We start from the raw sequence: 7,648 nt of genomic DNA, 5'->3' as shown, positions 1-7,648 counted from the left end.
CCTGAGGTTGAGGTTGGGCTGAGTGAAAATGTACTTGAGACTCTTGTGATCGGTGAAAATGTCCACTTTTCTTCCCAACAAGAGATGTCTCCATGTTATTAACGCATGGACAACTGCCGCCAACTCAAGATCGTGAGTGGGGTAGTTCTTTTCATTGGGCTTCAACTGACGAGAGGTATAGGCCACAAATTTCTTCTCTTGCATTAACACAGCACCGAGACCTTGAAGAGAAGCATCACAGAAAACTTCGAATGGCTTGGATTCGTCAGGAGGAGTTAAGACAGGAGCTGTGACGAGTTTCTCTTTGAGAGTGTTGAAAGAAACGTCACATTCAGGAGACCAGACATACTTCACATGCTTCTGGAGGAGGTTGGAAAGAGGCTTTGCAATCTTAGAGAAATTCTCAATGAATCTTCGGCAATAGCTTGCAAGACCAAGAAAACTGCGAAGCTGCTTGACATTCTGAGGAGGTTCCCAATTCACATTGCAGACACCTTCTCGGGATTAACAGCGATGCCCTTGGCAGAGATGATATGACCAAGGTAAAGAACTTCATCAAGCCAAAACTCACATTTGGAAAACTTCGCATAGAATTGATACTCTCTGAGCTTGTCGAGCACCAATCGCAAATGTTTGGCATGATCCTTCTTATTCTTGGAGAAGGCCAAGATATCATCGAGATACACCAACACGAATTCATTGGTATAGGGGTTGAAGATGAAATTCATCATTCGAGAGAATGTTGGAGGAGCATTGACAAGGCCGAAAGACATGACAGTATATTCGTAAGAACCAAAGCTTGTTCTGAATTCTGTCTTGGGAATATCTTCTTCACGGATGCGAATCTGATGATAACCCATACGAAGGTCAAGCTTGGAGAAAACTTTAGCACCTTTAAGTTGCTCGAATAGCTCATTGATGTTGGGAAGTGGATACTTGTTCTTGATTGTCTTCTTGTTCAATGGACGGTAGTCGACACAAAGTCGGTCCGTGCCATCCTTCTTCTGGACAAAAAGAACACCACAACCCCATGGAGATGAACTCGGTCTGATCAAACCCAGACGCTCTTGTTCATCGAGTTGTTTCTTCAATTCCTTCAGCTCCTTTGGTCCAAGCTTGTAAGGACGCTTGCAAACGGGTTCAGTGCCCGGCTCAAGATCGATAACGAACTCAACTGGCCGGTGAGGAGGCATACCCGGAAGCTCTTCTGGAAAAACATCTTGATACTCACAAACGACTGGAATCTGAGAGATGGCATTCAATTCGCCCTTCTCATTGAGAGAAAATAACCGAATGGTTTCATCACGAGCGGCATAGATAATCACATCCTCAGAAGAGTGTGTCAATTGAATTTCCCTGGCAGCACAATCAAGTTGAGCCTTGTGCTTAGAAAGCCAGTCCATCCCGAGAATTAGATCAATATCCGAGTCACCAAGAACAATTGGAGAAGACAGAAATTTATAGTTTCCCATCTTGATGGAAACATCGGGAGCAACCAAACTAGAAGTCATGAGCTTTCCCGGAGAAACAACTTGCATAACTTTGGATAAAATCTCTGTGTCAACATTGTGCTTCGATGCAAATGGGTATGACATGAAAGAATGCGATGCACCAGTATCAAATAAAACTTTTGCAGGAATATCATTAACTGAGAGATTACCCATTATCACATCAGTAGATTCCTCCGCTTGAGCTGCGTTCATCATGTTCACCTTTGCAGACTTGGGATTATGCTTGACCACTGCATTGCTGGAAGATCTCACAGGAGGAGGAGGCGGAAGGCGCCTTTGGTTGAAGCACTTGTTAGCATAGTGACCTTTCTGCTGACACTTGTTGCAAGTCACCTCCGAGAGTGGACGATGATAAGGAGCATTGGACTTTGGAGCTTGATTCTGAGACTTGTTCTGATAGCCAGGGTTGCATGAACGTAAGTAGTTTCAGGATCACTTCTTGATCATTTCTAGCTTCGCGACCGTTGCGTTGCTTCTCTTCTCGCTCTCACTTGCGTATGTTAGCCACCATATGCTTAGTGCTTGCTGCAGCTCCACCTCATTACACCATCCTTTCCTATCATGGAGCGGCATCAACATGTCGTGGTAAAATTTTGTCCCATTTGGGGCAGGTTTGGGTATATGCTTCTCACAAACCAGAGCTTCTCACAACAAGCATGATGGTTTCGGTAGGGAACGTCCCACCTTTGGGGACGAAACGATATCCATTGCCTCTTATTGCTTTCAAATTTTTTCTCGTGTCAACATAGAACAACAGGAGTGTTGTGTCAATTTTTGTGATTTTTCGGGGTTCGTTTGGACATTTTTATGCATAAACTGAGTTTTCAATGCATTTATGTGCATAATTTAAATTTGAACTACATGCACTTGCTCTAGTGCATATAAATTGGTCGAAAAATCAAATATGTGTCCTTGGGTGCATGCTTAGGTCCCATGCAAGAAATGGGAATGAATTTCAAACACTAGGGCACCGTTGATTGCCGGCAAAATATTGAGATACTTTATTTTTAAATTATAGTAAATCCAAAACTCATCAGAAATTCATGAAATTTGGCATGCTATCATGGAGCAGCATCAATATGTCGTGGTAAAAATTTTGTCCCATTTGGGGCAGGTTTGGGTATATGCTTCTCACAAATCAAAGCTTCTCACAACAATCATGATGGTTTCGGTAGGGAACGTCCCAACTTTGGGGACGAAACGATATACATTGCCTCTTCTTGCTTCCAAAAAAATTCTCGTGTCAACATAGAACAACAGGAGTGTTGTGTCAATTTTTGTGATTTTTCGGGGTTCATTTGGACATTTTTATGCATTAACTGAGTTTTCAATGCATTTATGTGCATAATTCAAATTTGAACTACATGCACATGCTCCAGTGCAAATAAATTGGTTGAAAAATGAAATCTGTGTCCTTGGGTGCATGCTTAGGTCCCATGCAAGAAATGGGAATGAATTTCAAACACCAGGGCACTGTTGATTGCCGGCAAAACATTGAGATGCCTGGTTTTTAAATTCTAGTAAATCCAAAACTCGTCTGAAATTCATGAAACTTGGCATGCTATCATGGAGCGGCATCAACATACTGTGGTAAATTTTTTGTCCCATTTGGGGCAGGTTTGGGTATATGCTTCTCACAAACCAGAGCTTCTCACAACAAGCATGATGGTTTCGGTAGGGAACGTCCCATCTTTGGGGACGAAACGATATCAATTGCCTCTTATTGCTTTCGAATTTTTTCTCGTGTCAACATAGAACAACAGGAGTGTTGTGTCAATTTTTTGTGATTTTTCGGGGTTCTTTGGACATTTTTATGCAATAACTGAGTTTTCAATGCATTTATGTGCATAATTCAAATTTGAACTACATGCACATGCTCCAGTGCATATAAATTGGTTGAAAATCAAATATGTGTCCTTGGGTGCATATAAATTAGGTCCCATGCAAGAAATGGGAATGAATTTCAAACACCAGGGCACCGTTGATTGCCGGCAAAACTTTGAGATACTTTATTTTTAAATTCTAGTAAATCCAAAACTCGTCTGAAATTCATGAAACTTGGCATGCTATCATGGAATGGCACCTGACATGCTGTGGTATTTTTCGTGTCCATTTTGAGAGAAGGCGCACTCGAATAATGACAGCCAACGAAGGCATTTTGAAACAATAGCTGCCACTTTAATATCTCAAACGTTTGTATAATTCAAATTGTGTGCGTTCTGTTAACCATTCACGTGACGCCACGTGTCTTGGTTTTAATGGTTGTAGGAGGTGTTGTGCGGACAGCTGCTTGACCTTGACTGAACGGGAGGCGTGCGAGCACAGTCCGGTGCGTAGGCTGGCCGAGAGGCGTGCAACCTGTCCTCGAATGTGCAGGCTCACCGGGAAGCGTGCTAGCTATACGCTGCGCAGGCTCACTGGGAAGCGAGCCCTTTGACTTCCATGGCCACCCACCTTCCTCTCCGTGCGCGCGCCCTCCTCAACGGCATGGGACACCGCTGTCGAACGTTGCCTCTCAGCGCTGCCAGCTGCCGTCCTCCCGTCCCCCGCCCGTCGACCCCGGGACGACATGATGCAAAGTGAGAGCAGGATTTGTGCATCTCTTCAACACAAACAGTTCTTTTGGATGACCCGAGTGCAACCACTTACAAATAATTTGGTGCGATTTGCATCTATCGTATTGGGTATGTTACCATTTGTCAAACTGGAAAGATTGACATTTGTTGATCTAGTAACATTGCCATTTGTCAACCTTGTAACACTGCGATTTGTCAAATTATGAAGCTAAAAATCACTAGCGGTATCTAATTTTTGCAACTAAAATTCAGTAATTAAGCATAGATTTCATTCATAGATTAAGCAGTCGTTCTTAATTTATACAAACAGTTCAACTCGACAGCTGAACCGACCAAACTTTTCCCCAATTGTTGCCAACCACGTACTAAAATAGCTAGTTCAACTATATATACTAGCTCATTTTAAGTACGTTGTACAATTCCACCACATCTATAGTCAGATGAACTGAACAAAATAGCCCCAAAATACTACTACTGCAGAGGGGCTTTGTACTACTTCCGGCTGCCTCTCCTCTGCCGAGCGCGCTCAGTAAGAGGCGGAGGAGGAGGAACCTACCGATGAGCTGGGCAACCGCAATACGGTGCCTACCGATGTTGCAGCTTCAGCGACGCTCACCTCGAACGCCCTCTGCCGCTCCAGACGACCCCTCTCGAAGCGGTGATTCTCCTCGTAGATCTCCTGATTCCTCACCTCTGAGGCGGCGTGTGCCGCGGCCATGGCGGCGGTAAGGCTCTTTGCGTGCTCGACGAGGCGCTCCTCCTCCCATAGGAACTCGGTGTAGCGCGTAAGGTCGCTGACGCATGTGCGGGCATCCACCTCCGCCTCCCACCTTCGGGCGGCGGTGGCGGAGCGGGTGATGACCCCAGCGGTCGATGATGGGCTAGCGGCCACGGCGGTCGATGACGGGGTGGCGGCCACGACCATCACCTCCTGCCTTCGGCCCGCGGTGGCAGAGCGGGTGATGGCCACGGTGGCGGGTAGTGGGTTGGCGGCCACGACGGCCACCTCCCGCCTTCAGGCCGCGGCGGCGGAGCGGGCGATGGCCTTGGCTTTCGACAGTGGTGCGGCGGCAACTGCGGCCGGCAACAGTTGCCGGCGGGCACCGGCGGCGGAGCGTGTGGTGGGTGTTCCGCGCACACCCAACAGGGAAGCCACGCGCACTACACTACGCCGGGGACAGCGCCGCCGCCATGGTGTAGCCTCCCAGCTGGAGCTGTCCTCTGATGACGGCGGAGTGGCTGAGCGACGACGACGGACCGGTGCCATTGGCGATTGTGGGAGAAGCAGACGAGATAAGCTACATGGAGGGAGGGGAAAATGCGACGCAGGACTCGCCGGCCGTGAGGGTTTTTATAGCAGGCCGGTAAGCATTGGGATTTTGGGGGATTTCACCAATTCGGTCGGGAAGCTTGCGTGGGAACCTGCGAGGTTGCGCGGGAACGGGCTCACCGACGATTCATTGGCACCACCGTTTGGCCAAAAGAACGCCCCCGCGCGCTGCGCAAGCTTGCGCTGTAAGCCATCTGCGGCAGCGGGGTGACAAGACGTGCGAGAGGAGGACGAAAGGCCACGTACACATACGGTTAATAAAAAAATGTTTGCGATTTAATTACCTACTATACCCCCGTCCTGGTTTATAAGTATGATTTAACTAATAAAATACGAATGCATGTCGCCAAAGATTATATAGTTGGATTCGTATTTGAACATAGTTTCCAATTATATAATTTTTATAACATGCATTAACATTTTGTTGGTTAAATTTGAGGGAAAAGTATGGCACAGAATATAAAGGGGACTATAGACTAGACAGAGGTGGTAGCACACGGCCGCTCTCTACGCAGCGACGCAACTGTCGGCCGGCTTGTAGGCGACCATTTCCTGCGTGTTCAACTGCTCTATGTGTGTGGTTGCTTGCGGTTTAGGAGGCCGCGGCGCGCTCTGCTCGCGTCCCACCGCGCGCGCTCTACTCTCCCGTCCCTCCGGGTGCTTTGCCCTCGTCCCTCCACGCGCGCTGCCAGTGTTTGGGGCCGGCGCACGATCACGCACGTTCGTGTGCATGCGGTTGCGCCGGGCGCGGCGCGACAATGCAGTTACCCGCTGCAAAAACTGTCATGCAGACGCATCGAGAATTCACGCCGCCCGGTCCCCTTTTATTCCTGCGGCCATTTACCTTCATCTCTCGTCTCACACGACACAATAAGCACACCCACGAGGACACATACAGAGAGGACATCCAACGGTTCCAATTGCGCTCCCAGCGGCCGACGACGACAACGGCGGGCAGTTCACCACGCAACACGTTGTGGACACCCATGTGAGGGGGAAGGCTCTCTCGGTGGTGTACATGAACGATCCGGTCTGGGTGGAGAGCTCCATCCAAACTATGGAGCAGCTCCTTGCCGAGGACAAGTACCAAGTGGTCGGCTTCGACGTTGGGTTGTGCCGGGCACGATCAGAAGGTTGTCGTCGCCCAGTTGTGCGTGCGACATGACGTCCTCGTCTACCACTACCACCTGGCCATAATGCCTTGCGAGCGTTTCTCCAGGTTTATCAACAGCTCCGACTACAGTTTTGCTGCGGTGGACACCACCAACGATCTAAAAGCGCTCAAGGTTTCGGGCTTGAAATGCCCGAATCTTGTCAACATCCAACGCGACTACAAGGTCTGGGGCAGCGACAAAAACAAACAGAACTCCCTGGTTGACCTCGCATCAGCCATCATCGACCCCTACTACATGAAGATGAAGAATGAGAGCAATAAGGACAGGAACGCCTGGCACAGTGTGTGGCATGAGAGAATGGATGAACAACATGTCAAGTACGCGGCCATGGACGCGTACACAAGCTACGAGATGTACAGGCGGATCGTTGACATGAGGAACTGTCTTCTTCCTGACCCAGACGAGGGATCGAGCCACATAGCAATGGCGGGAGCGTCACAAGAAGTAGATGACTAGACGATCGTTTCTCCTACTTTAGAATGCATGCAATTGTTTATTGAGGTGTGTGCGAATGATCTGTATAGTCACTTATGTAATTGGATGTTTATTTCAGTTATATATATATATATATATATATATATATACATGTTATTCTACTGTAGACAGAGCAAATCACACGGCTCATTAGCAGCAATCGTCTGTGTTATTATTGGTCTCCGCACACATTTCTGATTACGGACCTGTTTGCCGCGTATCACACACATCTTGTTCAGTTGAACCGTTTCCATTGTGTTTCCTAATCACACACAGTTCATCCTAGTGAACCGTATGCTATATATCGCACACGCCTTCATCTGGCTGCCCGTTTCTTTTGTTCCTCCTCATTCCAAACAGTTAATTGAACTGAATCGTATGCCCTACATCGCACACGCAACTAAAATCTGAACCGTGTTTGATGCATCGGTCATCGCAAATGTTTTGCAACTTTTTTGACGGTTTTTTTACACGCCGTTTGCGATTATGGCATCGCACACAGTTTCGTCGATGGGTCTCTGATCGTAGTGTCGCGTTTGGACCATCCTGCAGTAGTGGTATACTACTTGACACTTCTCCCGT

This window comes from Triticum aestivum, chromosome 7D (assembly GCF_018294505.1).
Source record: "Triticum aestivum cultivar Chinese Spring chromosome 7D, IWGSC CS RefSeq v2.1, whole genome shotgun sequence".
NCBI classification, from domain to species: Eukaryota; Viridiplantae; Streptophyta; class Magnoliopsida; order Poales; family Poaceae; genus Triticum; species Triticum aestivum.
Note: the sequence above shows the minus strand (reverse complement) of the source record.